We start from the raw sequence: 18,955 nt of genomic DNA, 5'->3' as shown, positions 1-18,955 counted from the left end.
GAAACTAAACCACCTGCCATGTGAAGTAAAAAATATTATCTAGTATACAGAAAATCCAGGGAAGTATAAATCCAGAATATATAATAAATCTACAAATTTATTACTATCTATGTTTATTCAAACATATAATGAGGGAGCAGTAGTACCTTCCCTGGTTTATCTGTGTGGTATTTTAGCTGTTCGACTTTCACTGCTACGTGGTCAACACAAAAAAGTTTGTTATAATCTCAGATCTTACTATGTTACAGGAATGTTATATGAAACACACGCCGTAAACATCTCTGGAGCTGGAACACAAGTTCTCCTCTCCTAACACAGTGCTCCAACCACAAAACTACAGAGTCAGGATCAGGTCTGTGGTTGCAATTTCAAACTCAACAAGTAGCTAATCCTGCTCTGCCAAGGTAAGAATGAAAGGCCTGAGGAGCAGCAGCTAGTTTGGCAGCACAGGCACCTCCCGGGAGATGTGGATATGAATCCCCTAACCATTGGTAAGAATTGAAACTTAATGTTCTTTGCAGGTATGTTAATGGAAAGGCTGTAGTATTGCTTGGCACTGTTGAAAGAATGTCGAGTTCTGTTTCCATGATTTTTAAATGGGGAAAAGGCAAAAGACAGTTCTGGTGTAGCAATGAGAAAGATGTGTCTGTGTGCCCCCGGTTTAAAACCTCAGTGACACTTCTGGCAGATAGTTATCAACATGCGACATTTCCATTCTATTAAGCCAGCTGAAAATTGGTGGGGTCACATGTCATGGTCCATCTTGCCCCTGCTACGTTTTTACCTCCCACCCACCCCCTGTCCCCTCCCCAGTTTGGTTTGGCACCCACAGGAGCTGGCAGAGAGCCAGCCTGGAGTGACAGCCTGGCTACAGATGGACAACTTGCTATTTGCGGGTCAAGTCTTGGAGGCACACTGGCTCCCTGAAGCTAAGCAGCACCCTGTTGCAGAGCTCCTGGTGCAAGAGCAAGGTAAGGGCAGCACCAGCCTGAGCAGGGAAAGGTGCCAGGAGCAGCACCTTCCCCAGCCACTGTAACCCAGCAACTTCCATGTGGTGGCATCAGCAAGCGTGCCCATCGAACCACAGCAGGGAACGCGGGTGAGCCGCAGTGTTCTACTCCAGGCTGATTTCTGGGGAGGATTTCCATCATGGTTTACCAAATGATTGTCAAACTCTTGCAACACAGGCTTGTGTTGCTCTTGTCCCACCTCCATTGTACAGGGAAGACAGATGCTGAGCCAGCATGGGGCAGGGGGGCGGGGTGTGTGTGTGTGTGTGTGTGTGTGTGTGTGTGCATGTAGGTGCTGCAAGGGCCTTAAAGATCAGTACTGCCACTGCTGAAGTCACCTTTCTGCATGCTGGGTCCGTCTCTGGAACTTTGTGAATGTAAATGGTACTCGAATAAAACAAACTGATGGCACTATGGTCGTTCTGACTGCTCACTTTCCTAAGGTGTTTCTCAAAAGAGAATTTTTAATTATTTTACAATAATTAAAGCCCAAGCTGTCGGTCCCCAGGTTGCTGTAGCTCACGCCTACACTCCCCTTACCCGGCCCTGCGTGAGGAAGGTGCCCGTCATCGCACTCTCGGGCTCCAAAGCCGCTCCATTTCCCCCGGCAGCCGCGCGTGCCCCACGCCGACACCCCTCGTCCCCAACATCGCCCTCACCGCCCCCCAGACCCACCCCGCCCCTGCCGGCACCTTACCGCAGCCCCCGCTCTCGCCCCGCACCAGCCGCGGCCGAGGCGGTGCCGGAGCGGTAACGCCTCCGCGCAGCCCCCGGCGCCCACAGCGCGGAGCCGGCGTCCCGGGGGAGCAGCTCCCGCCCCCCCCGGCAGCGAGAGGCGCTGCAGTAGCCGCCACCTTCCCCTAGACGGAGCCCCGCGGCGCAGTGACAGTGACAGGCGCCGGCTGGGGCTCCCGGGCGGCCGGGCAGCCAGCCGCGCTGCCGGGGCCGCGCCGCCCCCGCCCCGCCAGACATGTTCCCCGGCGCGACGCAGAGCCCGCTCCCTGCCCCCTCCCCGCGGCGGGCGGACGGCCCGGCGGGCGCGGCGGCCATGGGGTGAGGAGGCGGCGGCGGCCGCTGAGCGGCGGGACACGGCGGGGCAGGGTGGGCGCGCAGGGGGCGGCGGGCAGCGAGGCGTGCGCGCTGCGGCGGCGGGCGGCGGTGCGCCGAGGGGCGGTGCGCTCCCCGCCGGCCCCGGCCTGACCTCCGCCCCGCCCCGCCCCGCGGGAGGGGTGCGGGCTGAGCCCGCCGCCCGCCCGCGCCTGTAGTCGTTGCCTGCTCAGAAGTTGGGGCTGGCCCCGGGCGGAGGGAGCGCGATGCCCGGCGGTGCCGCCGCCGCGGCGGCCGCTCGCTGAGGCGCTCCCATGGTGCCGGCGCCCGCCGGGGGGGCCGCGCCCGCCGCCGCCGCCCGCCGCGCCACCGTAACTCGGGGGGAAGTTTCTGAGCGAGTCGGTGAGTACCGGGCGGCGGCTGCGCGCCTCCCCCCGCCCGCCGCGTCCCGCGTGCAGCGGGCGCGGGGCCGCTTCCTCGGGCCGGGTCCGGCTCCTGCCGGGTTCTCCTCCCCCGGCGCCCGGCTCTCGCCCGGCGGTGGCGGGGGGCTTGTGACGGGTGCCCGCGGCCCCGGTCGGTGTCGGAGCGCCCCCGAGGGCGGCGGGCGCCCGGCGTGTCCCGCTGGCGCGGGCAGCGCGGCGCCGGACCGGGCCGTGGCAGTGGGCGGCAGCTCCGGCCGCGGCGGCGGGGGGGCGGCCGGGGCGCGAAGTGTGCTGCGGCCCCGGGTGCGGGGGGGTGGCGGGGAAGGGGAGCCCGCCTCGGCGGGCTGGAGAAACCGTTCTTCAGAGAAACCTTCTCCGCAGGGGCTCGGGCTTAAACGCAGAGCGGGGCGGTGGGGGAGCTGCCGGGGTCCCGGTCTTCCCGGCCCTGACGGACCTGGTCGGAGTTTCTCTTCGGTGTGGTTTATTCCAGTTTATACAACTCCCCCCCTCCCTTCTTTTTTTTTTCTTTTTTCTTTTTTTTAAAAAACAACTTTTCATGCCATCTGTAACTGATTGCCTTTCTTGGGGTGTGTGGTCTACTCCAAGTATTGCACGGGGAAAAAAACTGAGCACAGGCAGTATTTTAAAAAACAAATCGTACAGATGCTCGGAGCGGTGGTGTGCAGCACAGACGGTGTCACTGCAGAGCAGCAGTGTTTTCTCACAGCAGCGTCTTCAGTGATATTTGTTGTAAACTCTCGTGGGGCTACTTCTAGCGATCATGTGTGTGGATGTGCATTAGTTACTCATCTTTTAAGTAGCGTCTATCTCGTTCAGACTCTCATGTATTATTAACTTACTCTGTTCAGTCACAGCTTCACTTTCCTCCTCGTGTAGCAATTACAAAAGACCCACATCTGGTCATCTTTCTGTTCGTGGTTAAATTAGAAGTAAGAATGAAGTAATTAAAAAAACTATAGTCCACTGCCTGAGTTGGATTCCATTTTATAAATGCTTTAAGTAAGTGTTTACCGATAGGAAAAATGGTATTTACCTGGTAAAGTGGTGCTTAAGTCTGAAAGACTCTTAGCTATAGCTTAGACTTGGTTGTTCGAATCAGTGATGGAAATGTAAGTTGGGAATAGAATCAATACAAGGAGATTTGGGAAGATTGATTTAAATACTGGTGTTTATTTTAAAAGATACTGGTTTAAATACTGAGATTAGAGTAGATTGCAACTGAGATGTTTTGTGGTTCTGAGTGAGAAAATGTAAATATTACTGAAAGTTGCTCAGACAGCTTGCAATTTTTAAATGGGAATTTGGTATCTTTCATCTCCACAGCGTCTCTGTCTCGCTTTACTAGAATTGCTACTTGCTGTGTTAATTCAGGACATTAGCATGTTCTGTGGAGAACTGACAAGCAAGACAGCAGGCAGTGCTTCTCAGGAGTCATTTCTAAAACTGCCAGTAAATGGTAGTGGTACTTCTGTTAAATAAGTGAAAATAGTTGCTGTAATTTATAGAGGAGTCATACATATCCCCCAAATATTTTGGAGTGAAATTCTCCAGGTATGTTTTCATCGCCACAGGCTGTCTCATAGTCTCCTGGTGTAGATGCTTTTGCACAGCACCAGTGCAGCAGCACGCAAATGTATAAAACCAGGGGCTCTATGGAAGTGTTATTTTCTGTAGCACAGTGCAGCATAGGTGCCTGTGCCACGCTGGGTGTGATCCAGAGTTGTATGGAGCTGATTCTGCATGTTTTTACTAACTGAAGTAGCATGTGCTACTGTGTGTGACCTCTTGTGCCCGTTTCCAGTAGGGAAAGCTCAAATAAATCCTTGATGGCAATTCCCATTTCTGGGTTGATATCTTTTTTATGTGTTCTGGAGGCTGAGAAAGTATAATATATATTGGTTGTTTTATGGTATAACTTTCAGTCACAGGATTGCTTTCCCGTAACTGTATATACATTTCTGTTAATGTGTTATAAACTAGAGATAAGGCCTTGTTTCGGTCAAGTGAAGCTTCCTTTTGCTGTAGAAATTGTTTTCTATTAAAGCCAGTGTTTATCTTGCGCTACTAATGGGAGCATTGAGCTGAATAAATATAACATTGTGTATCTTATTTGAAATACCAGATTTCTGTGGACAAAATAGAAGCTGTGAATATTTGTCATTGAGAAAGCAATGTAGGCAGAGATGCTTTGATTTTTTTCTTTTTGTCTGATTTAAAAAAAAGTTTTATCAGACACAACCAACACTTGTATTCAGTCCAGTTGAAGCTCTTGTAATCTTAAGGTGGGTGTCAAATATTTTCAAAGCAATGCAAGTAAATAAAAATGATAGGAGTAACAAGAAGAGGGGATAAAGTTTGTGGGGAAAGGAAGGGCAAGGATACTACTAGTGCAATAATGAGTCTACTCAGTCCACCTGGAAGTCGCTAAATAGTTGATTAGCTAGAGGATGGGGTTCCTTTTAACTAAATCTTCCTTGTTTTTTCACCAAGTATTTATCTGATGGAAAGAGAAGTCTTTGGCCCATCAGAGCTGGGATGGTAATTCTGGAAAGCGGGCGGAGAGGCAGCAGGGCTGCCACTACAGTCGTGGCAAAGGCAAAAGGCTGATGCAATGAGATACTAGCTTGGCAGGAGCAATTTATGTCAGGACTTGAAGGAACACTTTGTACTCGAATTGTTTATCACAAGGGAAATCTTTCTTTCTTGCATATGAATCCCAATTTAAGTTCTTTGTATGGGGTGAGTGTTTACATCATTTTGATTCATGAGAGATTAACAAGCATCCTCTTACCAAAGATCGGGTTCTCAATGTATTGAGAAACAATTTTTCACAGTAAATCATAAAGGCTGTTTCCTGACAGGTTAATGTCATCCATATCACATTTACTGCAGGTAATTAAATGGAAATATATTTAAGCATGATACTTTGTTGGCCTTTTGAAAGCAGGTATTCTATTGAAAAGAAAGTTATCACCAGAAACTTCGTGGTTTTATTAATAAGTTAATATAAACTTTGGAAACACTTTACAGTAGCAGGGTGTTTTGTGGTAGACTGAGACTTAATGTCTTGCCTAAACAAGGCAATGTTCCTTGCTGTTTGCTGAGCACTTTGGAAGTAATGTGAGGATGTAAAAGACAATTAAAATTATTTTTACTGAAGGAATAACTGCTGGAAAACACCATTGTCTAGTCTTCTGCTTCAGGCAGTAATGGTCACTGATGCATGAACTACTTGTATTAAATATGCATGTGCACAGGCACTTGGTTCAGAGCAACTTTTCAGGTGTAAGGTCCCACATCATTTGTTACCCATGTAGTTAGTAGTTGAAGGATTATAGCAGTAATTGAGTATGCAGGAGCTTAAAACTCCATTTGTCATGCTATTCATATTTACCATGCTAAGCACATTTGTTTCAAAAAAACCCACTGACTGCAATGTTGATATCCGTATCTTCTAAATCATGCTCAGTTTTATAACTTTGAGTTTTTAAGATACTCCAATTTGTAGTGATACAGTCTGCAACATAGTCTTTCATTCTGCTATGCATCCAGACTAGCAGCTGTGTTTCGTGGAAGGGAGTCAGTGTGGGATTGTGGTCATAAGGGGGGGAAGGTCATACAGGGCTGCATCGAGGATGCTGGAGATATGGTGGGAACAATGAAGTCTGCGTGGGGAATGCTGATGGCAGGATATGGAGCTCTGGTAAATTTAGCAGAAAATTTTAAGCATTAAAAGAGTAAGCACAGCACCTGTTCTTCTGGTGTGGAAGGGGTGAGGCCTTACCTGGTCTCTCTAAATGGTTACCAAAAAGGAGAAATGAGAATCACAGCAGGGTATCACAGTGCTAGACTGGCTAAGCCTACAGGTGACTACCTAGGGCGGGTGCGTGGGAAACTGAACTGAGAATGGGCAGAGAGGATGCTTCACCAGCTTTGCACTCATTAAGGCGAAAGATTTCTGTCTCTGATCACTTAATAAGCTTACTGCTTGTAATCCTAGAACAAAGATGATATATGAAGACATAAATATGAATTATCAGTTGCATTTGGGTACCATTTAAACACTGGACAATAGCAGGGGTGGAGACAATTAACACTTAAAACTTTAAAAGCTCCTTAAATACTGTCATAAATCCATTACAGCCTTCAAATTCAGTTTATAAGTAGTCAGTCCAAACATGAAGTAATATTTCAGATGCGCTACAGGGTCATTTTGTGCAATACAGGTTTATCAGCACCTAATACACAATTCTGAGGGGCAGTTGGAAAGAGTTACGTTATTAATAACAGCTGTCGTGTTGCATCATTCAAGTGCTTAAATTGAGTTTGGAGTTTGACTGCCTCAGGAGAGAGTGAGATTGGTAAAACCTGGACTTCTGGTGGGAGAGAAATCAAACCCTGACGTATCATCAGGAGCTGTTCCAGTGCTGTGCTCACTGGCTGTTGGCTTGTTCCTCCAGGCTGTTGTGGTATTGCTGTCCTGGGCTCAGTACACCAGCTTTTGCAGTGACTTTCGTTAAGGTCTGGCCAGCCAGGAATTTGGGGAGAGGTATTTTTTTTAGCCTGTTCCTCTCCAGGTAAAGGCAGTGGCTGTTCGTAGCCATGAAAAATCTGCTACATCTATAAAATGCTCATTCAAATCCTCCTGGTCTGGCTCCATATTCCAGCGGATGTCTAGGTTGTGTTGATGGTACCCTGTAGGCAGAAACTGTACCTGTGTTAGTTCTGTGAACAGATATCTGTGTACCTGACCAGTATGCAGCAGTTTTGGATTTTAATCTGTACATCGTTCATTTCTACAACTTTACTGGTGTAGCCAAACAGCTCCTCCTTTGCCTGTTGGAGTCTGGGGATTGGGTAGTGGTAAGTCTGACTCTCTTGAGAGTCTGTAGGCCAGGAGAAACAGCCTGGAAGAACCAAGAAATTTTATTTCAGCTGTCTCGGTTAAATGAGCGTGCTTGGCAGTTTTTGCTTCACTTCATGAACTGCATGCCTTATTCCCAGTTGCTCTCCAATGTTCAGCTAGCAGCCTGATTTCTGCTGTGTTTCACAGTTTCTCTTTTTTTTTGCCTGCCGTTTTCACACACGCAGGAATTTCTGACTGTGTTACCTTGAGAATGAATTGGTGCAGTGGGCTCTTCCTTATCACGTGACTGCAAATACTGTTTGCATTTGGTACCGAATGCTTACTAACTTGTGTTTGCTCAAGAACCATGTTATGGATGTACTTTGTAATTATTTTGAGCAATGCCTTGTGTACTGGTTTCATCCAAAAAAGCTTAGACTGTTCCTGAGATTGCTAGTAGCTCTATGTGATGCTGTAAAAAGTGAGCGAAAAGAAAGCAGGATTTCATCTAGATGGTGATTCTTGTCCCTTGCTTCTCATGAGTTGAAGAGAGACTGACTGTGATTACATTTGGGATTAAGCTTTATCTGTTCTGCCTGGAGTAAGAAGGTCTGGGATGAGGATCAGGAGAAGAAAAGCAATTAGAAGCAATGAGTTTTGGTTTTAATTACTTTTTATGGCTGAGCCTAGTAAAGTATGTCCAGGGAACACTATGGAACTTTTACTTACAAGAAACCCCCAAGGAAAACTATCGCTGTTGTAATGACTGTGACAGTTTGAATTGGGGCACAGAGCAGCTCTAAGGACAAAGTGAGATGTTAAACAGAATATGATGCAGTCAGGACTCCACAAGCCCATCTGTACAGCGTGTAAACAGCATGTGCAGATCAAACCCAGGGATCTGTGCTTACACCGGGTCTTTCTTTGGTCTTCCAGTTCGAGTCCTGGCTTTTGTAGGGTATAAGCTAGGGACCGTGCTTGCTGCAGTGAGTTGAGCCACCAGAAGGGATGATATGCAGCCTGCAGTGGGAAATCCTGTTCTTTTTTTTTCCTGAATTGTTTGCAGTTTGGGGCTTATCCACACACATAACTAAGCACATGCAGCTGAAACTTTTCAGACTTGACTTGTGCTTGTTCCAGACAGTGCCAGCCTGCTGGTCCAGTACATGTGAATGAACTGTACTTGTGGCCACAACGTTACTGCAATGTCAGATCAGAGGAAGTGTTGAGATGGTCATTTTAAGTTTTTTAGGTGTGATTTCTGACCTTTGGAGAGCAGCACTGAGCCTCCGGGTCTGCTTGTGCTGGGGGGTGCTAACAAACACTGCACAGGAGAGATGCTTGTTATGTGATACGGTCACTGCTGTCCTCCTGTACGTCGGCCAGTTCTGCCAGTGCAGGACAGTGTGTACGGCATGGAGGGATTGCAGCCCAGGATGGGGAGAAATGGCCCCTTCACCTCCCTGTGAGGAAGGCTATTTTTGTGGAACTGTGTGGTGAGCTCTGGTATCTTCCAGAACTAAGGTGTATTTAATAAGGGTGGCCATATTTCAGAAACTATTTCAGAAAAAGCAGTCACTGTTGTAAAACAGCCTGTGCCTTGTTTTACTGCTGGTTCTTAGCTAAGTATTTTGCTTGTATAGCTAATTTCCTTGAAACAATAGGTAGCTTTGAGAGAATTAATTTCTTTTATTGTACTGGGTCCATACACCTTTCCTTGGTGGTGTGTAATTTATCTACCACAAGGCATACATGAGTGTGTTAACTACAGTGGATACTGCTTTGGCTGAGCGCAGGGATGCTGGAGGTGGTGGTAAGAAAGGATGGCATTCACCCATTTAAGTGTGGTGGGGGGCATGCCTAACTTGCATCAGAGCAAGGAGGAGAGTAAAAATACTTGTAGGAAGGTGCTTTTTACATCATTGATTTTTCAGGCTTATGGTGTATAACTGTAAAACCTGTATCTCATGTACAAGGGAAATAAGCAACACATAGTGCCCTTGTATTGTGGATCCAGCTTATGGCACAGATGAATGCACTTAATGCCATGGTGGAAAAAGTAATGCTGTTTACTGTTGTGCCCATGCATTTATGCAGCCTGTTCTATTGCTTTTTTCCAATTATAAGAGTTAATGTATTATTAAAGTAACCAAAAGTATTGTGAAAAATCATTTGCAGGTCCATTTTCCTCTTCTGTTGCATTACTGCAGGTGGAGGGCTCTCTCTGTAAGAGCCCAAGGGAGTTTTATGGATCCAGTGGGAATAAAAAGACCCCATCTGTCAAAAAGGAAGGACATAGGATTTAGGAAGAGACACTCCTCCTGACTAACTGTTCACATTAACGTTGAACAATACAGTGGATATCTTCATACGGAAGCTTCTGTAGTCCTATGCCTGTTCTGTATGCTGAGGTGTGAATTTCAGATGAAATTCATTTTTTATTTGGCTTATTATTTGAATGTCATTTCAAGCCTAACGAACCCAAGAGCCTGATTAACCTCAGGAGATATCAAGAGTAGAAGAGGGAAGAAATTTTCCACAGTAGGTGAACATGTTCTACAGGTGTTTCAGTTTGGTAAATCATGCAGAAGAGGAAAGGAAGTTTTAGGTGGGAGGAATCAAGAACGAGGGACTACATAAAGATTGTGAATAATTTCTGAAACAAAATGGAATATGTGTAATTAGAAAGGTCAGGACATGAAAGCCTGGGGAACTGTTGGATGATATTGGAAAGACTAAAGTTATAGACTCTGAACTGTTTGGTTCCACTGTTTTAATGAGAAAACTGAACATTGTATGACCAGTAATCAAAAGTACATGTTTAAGACTTAAGTGTAGTGATTTGTTTAAGGATGTTTGAGGTGGCTGGACTAAAACATTGTAAAAAACCCAAAACCCTCAAGATGATTTCAAAACTCAAATGTAACTTGAATTGCACCCAGAAGTATATTTTCATATTGATTTTTTTTTAAAAATAATTAATTTTTATTATGGTAAAAATTATGCCACCTGATGGCTAGAGCTGTGGTACGAGTAGAGATGGTTTTATTGGAAAGAAATAGTTAGGTCTCATTTTGCCAGAGGCTTGCATTGCTATGCTTTCCAAATAGCATAGTGGTTGCAGTGTTTTGTAGGAGCCTGTCATTGCAACAGCTTGTAAAAAACACAGGGAACAGAAAGATGGTATTTTTGCATCAGAACAACTGATGTCTTTCACCAACTCACTTTATTTGTAGTATACATGCTGTTTGTGTGTATTGTGCTTTTTGTTTTATTTACTGATGCTGAAGTGTGGGGAAAAAAAAGTAAGATGTCAGTAAAAATGACTGGCACCATTTGTTGTTAGGGTTGAAACGAGAGGTGTGTCTCACTAGTTATTTATTTGTCTGAATTATTTTTAAGTGATTTTGAACGGTTCCTGACAAGGAACCTGATCTGACAAGAGCCTGTGAGTTGGTAATCCTATCTGTATGAAGCAGAAGTGTGCTCTTATGGGCAAAAGAACCATCCCTCCCACCGTTTACGTTTCAGACACTGGCACTGACCAGGTATCTTGAAAATTGGCATAAAAAGTACATTCACATTCGCTGCTGTTCAGGCTGAGCAGTGCTTCAAAGCAGTGGCCTCAGCTGTGGCTTCTGGCTCTGCCGATCACACAGCTGTCGGGTCTTGGGGCTGTTTGTTTGCTCCGTTTGGGGTGGCCAGGCTCCTCTGCCCCTACAGCCACACACCAAAACTTTTGCTCAGCTGAGAGCAGGAGTCAAACAGGGGTTATTAAAGTAATTTATTTTTTTTATGTAACTTTGAACCCTTAAACACCTTCTATTGGGGTACAAACCGTTTTAGAAATGTATTAGGTTTATATTACAGTGTATGTTAACATCCTTTACGTTGTTGGGTTTTGTAGGCTCTGTAGGTTGAAAATTTCTGTAACCTACTAGGGTGACATTCATTAGACATACTGGCTCTTACTCTTCCGAATAGTTACCATGACCTGGCCTGCCAGAGAAGGTGCAAACTGACGGATGGACGGCGAGGGGAGGGAGGAATGCTCTGCATCTCTGCTGTGTCAGTGTCAGTACTGGCCTTGAGGGAGAAGGCAGCAGGTTACTTGCAGAGGCTTCTGTAGGAGGCTTTCTTATTTTCTTCTGGTTTTAAGCAGTCATATTAAACAATTGACAAAGCCAAATATCACAACCGTGATCCTTAGCTTACTGGGCATCTAGTCAAATTTCAGCACATCTTTGAGAGAACAATCCATGAGTAAGAAAAATGCATGCGGATTATTGAACTGCATGCTTCCTTCTTGTATACAGACCATGCTGAGCCTCATGTTATCACTATATTTACTAGTCCTAGCAAAGTTACTTCCTTTGCTTTATTCCAGCTCTTCTGACTGAAAGTTAGTTCTCCGTTTTCGGTAGGATTTCGAGTCGTGTGGCTTAGGGAAAGCATGGAGGGACTGACAGAGGCTTCTTGTACAGGATGAATGAGCAATCCTTATCTCTTGTCACATCACTGTGCTTTAGCAGGGTGGCAGTGGTGGGCAGTGGCAAAAGCCTGTGTTTGTGGTGTTGCTTCATATCTGTAGGTTGGTGTTTTCCAGATGTTCTAATAATTACTCCCTGCTTTAACAATGCAGATAGGTGCTCTTAAAAAATGTTACTAAAATTCCCCATCAGAAGCAGCACTGTTGTTCAAAAGCTGTGGCTTGAGCAGCACTGTTGTTCAAAAGCTGTGGCTTGTGGAGCACTTCCAGACAATGCAGACTGCAGCCAGCTTGAGGAAAGTGCTGAGCTGTGCTCGGGCCAGAGGAGACAGCGGCCAGTGCTTCAGTCGCCCGTCCAGCAGCCTGTGAGCACAGCTGCCTGTGTGCTGTCCCCTGTCCCTCCCCAGCCCCTCTCTCTGGGCTGCTGAGCAGAAATTGAAGTGTCTCTGAGTTTGTGCTAATGTATGTGGACTGAGCAATTGGTTTTCTCTGACACCAGTACAGGAGAAGCAGCTGATGATAAAGCCCACGTGTTAAGTATCCCTAAGACAGCAGAGCTGCAGAAGCTGGTGGAGGTGGAAAGTCGCTAATAGAGAATAGCAGGAAGCCTGAACAAGCAATCATGTATTCATTACGGCAATTACTGGACAGAAATAGGGCATCTTCTGGGAGAAGATTAATGTTAATCTACGTTTTGTTCTGTTGGTGCAGCTCGTAGTGCAGGTGGCTGGCAATCTTCTGTAGGTGCTGTAATCGCACAAAGGATACCAGAGGACTTCAGACATTTGAAAAGCAACAACATAAAAGCACCAGAAGCCCATTGACCAGGCTAGCATTGATTCTTCATGTCACATAAGCTTTGGGGGGGATGCATTAAGGGAGTGAGACATGAAGACTAGACTAATTCTAACACTGTAGATCAAGGATGGAGGGTATGTACTTCTAAGGGAACAGCATGGACCTTTTGGCGTGTTCTACATTATAAATAGTTGATTATTGGCAGCTTTGGCTTTGGGCCTTGACTTTTGACCCCCTGCTGCTTTTACCGTTCATTCCTTTGTCTCTGTCTTAGCAGAGCCACTTCAGTTAGTACAGAAAAGGACTAATGCCATTTATTATGTTGTTTTGTCATTCAAACAAACAGAACCATTCATATTCCCAGACCTGTGTGTGTTGTTTTGTCATTCAAACAAACAGAACCATTCATATTCCCAGACCTGTGTGTGTTGTTTTGTCATTCAAACAAACAGAACCATTCATATTCCCAGACCTGTGTGTGTCTGGTGGGTGAGGGATGATGCTTTCAAAACCATCCAGGTAACTCCTTTCTGAGGAGTGACATGGCGCCTAACTGGGCTATAGGTAGGGAACTTTCTGCAGATAGTGTTACAAACTTTGGATGTACTTTATGTAGTGTTAGTATTTCTGGTTATTGTTTGGCTCAAGAATGTATCTATCCATGGACTTCAAATGCTGGCTGCTCTTCTTCCCTTATTGCCAGCAAGTCGCTGTGTAGAACAGTCATTTGGTCGTAATGAATCTTAAACAAATGTTGAAATAGTGAAGTGCCACATGAACCATTAGAATTAATTGTCGTGGAATCAAGAAGACCCACAACAGTGGTGTTTCATCTTCAGCTGTTAATACAGTTGGGCATTGAGAAGTTATGAAGGAAATTCAAAACAATCTCTCCAAGTTTTGCCAAGATTACTCGACGGAATCGCTTGTTGCCATATGCTGATGGTGAATGAGAGAGAACTGCAGCCACCACTGGGGGGATTTGTTTTCTGAAATTATTCAAAGTCAGTCCAGTTGTTGCAGGGGTTTCTTAATACTCTGTGGACTGCCCTACAGTCCGAATGACAAGCAAGCAGGTAGAAATGACATTGAGGAAAGTGTTTCTCACCTGTCCTCTTAGCTCTGGAAATGCATACCGCCCCTCTTATTTAGGAATTTAACATAGCTGTGAAAAAGGGATTGTAACATAGGGTGTAGGATTGGAGTGAAAGATCTGGTCTGCGTTTCACAAGCAGTAGCTCCTGGAAGCCGTATGCAGCTTGTGGCTAGGAACAGGGCCATGTCCCTGGCCGTGACTGCACGGGAGGCTCTGCTGTGAGCTCAGGCAGACCTCAGCCAGCATGAGCCTTGAGGGGCTGCGCTCATGGCACCGGTTTCCAAACCGTAGCAGAACCGTTACAGCTGTTCTGTTTGGGGCTTTGGTTTTTGTGTTGTGTTTGTGTGTTGTTTTCTTTTCCTGGTAGAACTTAAGGTTGAATGTTTGGGTGTTGTTTTGAATGTATTGTGCTCTTAGTTTTTATGCAGCCTTGAAATTAGTAATAAGCCAGGTGCTGCTTGTATTTCACAGATGATGTATCCAATCCAAGTCCAGGGAACCTACAAACAGACTATTCCTTATTTTTCAAGCTGTCCTTTCTGGCAGTATCATGAGCTGAAAGGTTTACATGAATTAAAAATTAATGGCCTGACTTCATACTCAGCCACGAATGTTACTTGCTGATCAGACCCCCTTGAGCAGTTTGTTAATAAAGAAGTGAAAATTCAGCCTTATACTGACTAAATATACGTGATTGCTTTAATGGTAGATGCTGCTGGAAGGAATCTAGCATCCTTTCTGGAGTGTTGTTTGTTGATTATTTTATGACCCAGTTGGCAGCAAACCTGACTTGTGAGGCACAGGACAGTAATACCCTGCACAGCTACTTTGCTAAGGAACTGAATTACAGTGCCAGCATTATTTGGGACAGATATGTATTTGATAACCTGTTGCTGCCAAGTTGTGTGATTCAAAGAACAGGGTTTTTTTTCCATCATAAAACTTCCCTGTGTTGTTCATCAGCAAGCTGAGCCTGGGGAGCTCTGCTTCTGCTAAGATGTAAGGGGTGTCAATAGGCACATCCTTTTGCTCACTAGGAAATCTTGCTTATTCTGAAGTTTTCCATACTGTACTAGAAATGTAGGCATTTGCTCAAAATTCAGCATATTTCAGAAAATTCAGATTGTGGTGTCAAATTGATTTAGAATTTATTTTCATAAATCCAGAAAAACTTAACCAAACACCACCAGTAGATATGGTCTTAGATGACCTTTATTTCTGACTCAGGTCTCCTATCTGCAGGAAACAAGCATTTCTTCACCACTCTCAGAATGGCTAAAAGCTCACTCCTTAACAAAAATTGGAATCTGGCAGACCCCAAGTACAAACCAGTTTCTTTGTGGAGACTTACCCCCAGGCCCTCTAATAATGCTGGTTCTTGCTCTGCAAAGTTCATGTAGGCATTTGGTGTGGTTACTCTGATCTTCTTTCCTCTGTTTGAATTTCTCTGTTGTCTGAACTCTGCCTGAAATGTAGGCTGGCACATGTTCCTTTATTTTTCAAATTAGTCGTGCCAGCTATGCGTAAAAGAGCCGGAGCAAAAGCATTCCATACCCATTGTAAGGTGTTTCATTTTCCAGACTGAGAACTGGATACTTGCAGCTTACATGTCATTATGTGCTTGTCATTCCTAATTACGTTCTGGCATGTTCCTGGGTGTTTTGTAGACAGGAGAATGTATTTGATTATTTTTTTTTTAAACACACAGCTGAAATGCTTCCATAACTAGCAAAAAATAATAATATTCTGTGAGGTGGAAACTTATTGGGAGAAATAAATGTGTGAACATATTAACTTGTTCCTTTCCAAAAGAGTAACTTGCTGTCTGTTATTATCAGTAAGAATTTTGTCATGAAGGAATGAGACTGTTAACATTTCATAACTGGAAATTAGTCATCAAGCATATTTGGTTATTTTCAGAGGATGTAAGTGTGAGGGTTTTTTCCCTGCAGGTATTCAATATACTGCAGTGTGTTTTACCAAAGGAAAACGTGGTGTTTGCATACCGGATTTTATATGCGCGAATTTGTAAATACACATGTACACAGAAGCAGATTTGCAGTTCTGATGCTTGAGATAAGCTACCAGCAAGCTACAGTAACTCTCCTGAGGCTGGTGGTAAATAGAAACTGCATCAGTAAAAAAATGAGTTTCGCAGCTGGCATTCCCTTGGCTTCTTGGCATTGTATTCTTCCTTGACTGTCAGTTGACAACTTGACTACCCTGCAGTGCGATGGAGTGCCAGAAGCCCGTTATCTCCCAAAATAGCTGTGGTTCCCAAATCCGAAGGTAAATACTCAGTCACCGCAGTTAAGAGTGATGCAGCTTTATGGAGTGCTTGTCCATATGCAGGCTGCTTAGGATAGATTCAGATGTGAAATACATTTGAAGGCTGTGGCTGGAAATTAAAGGCAAATATATTCTATGTAAAAATGATTAACTGGGGAGGCTCTCATTTCTCTGCCGTGGGGGCTGCAGCGTACGCTGTGGCGTAAGGTGCCTGAGCCACATCCCTGACTGGGAGCATGGTTTATTACTGGGCTGATGCAACTTGCCCCGCTGCCGCCTGGCAGCAGGAGGGTTTGGGAGCCTGTGGCAGAGGGCTGCTTTGTCATGGGGAAGGGCTAGTCAGCCCCTTTTGGCAGCAGTCCGCAGCCAGGTTGATTTTGGCCAGCCCCACTTGCCAGGTGCTGCCAGCCTTGTTCCAGGGCAGGGGGTAGTGGGGCAGCCTTTGGGCAGCGGGAGCCCTGGGCGAGGGCGGACGTTGGGATCTGCTCCCAGTCACCTGCAAGGTGGCCCATGCTCGCTGTGTGACCCAAAGGCTTGTGTACCCAGGGGCAAGGGATCAGAAAGCACTACAGCCAGGGCATGGCAATCAAAGACAACCTGAGGCAGGCAGTGGTGGGCAGGAGTTAGCTGTAGCCACAGATGGGAAATGTGACCTAATAGTGGCTGGACTGCCTGGGTGGTATTCCTGATTTTGCTAAAATTGCTGAAGAGTGTTCACATGGTGTGTTATTAAATATCTGCACTAGATACCTGAATTACCTTCTGTAACGACTCTGCTGACTGTGTGTGATAAGCCTAAGACCTTAATTCAGTCACCTCAGTATAATGCCTGCTCTTCTTTCTTTGGTATGTGCTCTCTGCTATGATAAACAGGAGCAAAGACCCCTACCTTGGGTGACAGTAATTTATTACTAATACAGTGTCATAGTCATAGTTTGCAATACTATAAACTATGCTAAACAAATAAGAAGATACCTGCCCAGGAGAACTAGCAGGTGGCATTTAGAAATGGCAGGGTAATTTACGGTGTGGTTGTGCTGCACGTTGATTACTTGTGCCTTTAGCACGTTTTTTGTTGGCCGTATGCCTGATGCAATCTGACAGTCCCCAATATTAGTTGCCTCTCTGTGCCTTGATAAAATAGCTGTAGGAAAATATTTTTCTGAAATCTGGCATTTAAGGGAATTCTGAATATAGCCTGATGAGGTATGACAGTGAAGGTATTCTTGAATATTTAATGTAAAGTGAAGATAATTAGTCTGTTCTGTACAATGAAGTATATAAGCTTTTCGTTATAAGCTTGTCTCTTGACTGGATGAAATAAAAGTACTAATTTTTCTAGAAAAACAGTCTTCAAGAGACAAAGCCAGTTAATAATTTTGGGTTGAGTTAGACTAGTAGTTTCATCTCTTAGAAGTAGCTGCGACTATGTAGCTTATAAATGCTGGACTAGTTAAACATATTTTAAATAAAGATCAATTTTTCAGTCTGAAGCATGACTTTAATGAGTTGAAAACGGTTAAGCAAAAGTAATTTCAAATAAATTCTACTATTTTCAGGTGATTTCAAATAAATGAAAATACTTTTTATTGCATAAAAATGATACTGCATATTTATTATTTTTTGTTTTATTGCAGAAAATGATACAAATTGACTAGAAATAAAAATTTCAGTCCCCTTGCAGAATTATGTATCAGTATGAATGGAGCCAAGTAAATCTTTTTCATCACACCAAAAGGATCTGTTACTGAAGTGTTTTTTGCTGTTAGTTTAACTGATGTCAGTTTTCTTTTACAGCAAAGCCAGTGTTTTTATGATGTTCATGAAGATATTAACGTGCCTTGAAATAGGTAGAGTTTTACTAAATTATTATTTACTGATACCAGGTATTGACTGTGTGAGATAATATTCTTGGGTAAGGATTATGGTGGACATAGCGCTGCTGCTGCTGGTACCTGGGTGGGCGCTGAGTGGACACTGCTCCTTGTCTTTGAAGAATTTGCAGCGTGGCTAGGAAAGCTGTCACATCTCACGTGGATGGGACAGTGGAGCCCCCTGAGCACTGCTGAATGAATTCCACTGCAGAGGGTCTGCAGCACTGCAGGGTTGTTTTGCTTTTTTAAATTTTCTGGCTGAAGTTATTAAGAAAATCTTTTTCACAGCAGTCAGTGCTCCCAGCCACTGACCACTGCTTCCTCTGCAGCAGCCTCCCCAGGCTGCAAGGCTTTGTGCTTGCCTCCCTTCCTCTGCTCCCCAAAATGTCTTGTGTCTTTTCTGTAAGCTAAATGCCGCTTGCTAAACTTTTCTCCACTGGTCAGGTTTTCTGAACTTGTATCTTTGTGACCCTGTTCTGCGCACTGTTTGTTTGGCAACAACATCAGAAGGGGGAAGCAGCCCAAAGGGAAAGTGGTGCTTCACAGCACCCAGGAGCGGGGCAGCAAATCACCCGTCACCAGTGCTGCTCCTGTTGGTGCACTGCAAAATTCCTGGCACCTCCAAACCATGTTGTCATTGACTCACATTCAGTTTGGTTTGAGGTTTTTGTTTGTTTGTCTTTTTGTTTGTTTTGGGTTTTTTTTCCAAAATTGCAATCCAGGCCTCTTACTCCTTACGTACATTGGTCAGTGGTAGAATGTCGGACACTCAGACATTTAATCTTGTGATAAACCAAGGAGAAAACTGCCTTGAATCATGGGAAATCCTTAGATGTAATCGCTCTTCTGCTTTGTTTTTTTGGGGGTTTGTTTTTTTTTGTTTAAACACTGCCTGAAATAAATGTGTGTTAGAAGAAGCTTCTGACTGAAAATGCTTTAGCGAAATACATCTTCTATTTAATGAAAACAAAATCCATCTTTTCTTTCCAGGTCAGGGGTGGGAATAACAGGTTTTGCTGTGGATCTGGACAGGTCCTACATCTGCATTCATGTGACATCGGTG

At 44.9% G+C, this 18,955-nt stretch overlaps 1 protein-coding gene across 3 annotated transcripts in view; it reads left to right on the top strand.

Annotated features, from left to right (window-relative positions):
- Positions 1-2,338: 2,338 nt before the first annotated feature.
- GHR (growth hormone receptor) overlaps positions 2,339-18,955 on the top strand; it is a 125,435-nt gene continuing 108,818 nt past the window's right edge. For 2 of the 3 annotated variants that reach the window (XM_040580407.1, XM_040580403.1), the window contains exon 1: positions 2,340-2,459. The gene's annotated coding sequence lies outside the window, so the exon portion shown is untranslated. Of the gene's footprint in view, positions 2,460-18,955 lie in introns of all 3 variants that reach the window. The other variant, XM_040580395.1, reaches the window with a different exon arrangement.

This window comes from Falco naumanni, chromosome Z (assembly GCF_017639655.2).
Source record: "Falco naumanni isolate bFalNau1 chromosome Z, bFalNau1.pat, whole genome shotgun sequence".
Taxonomy (NCBI): domain Eukaryota; kingdom Metazoa; phylum Chordata; class Aves; order Falconiformes; family Falconidae; genus Falco; species Falco naumanni.
The sequence above is the reverse complement of the archived record's forward strand: the minus strand, read 5'-3'. Positions and strand labels throughout refer to the sequence as shown.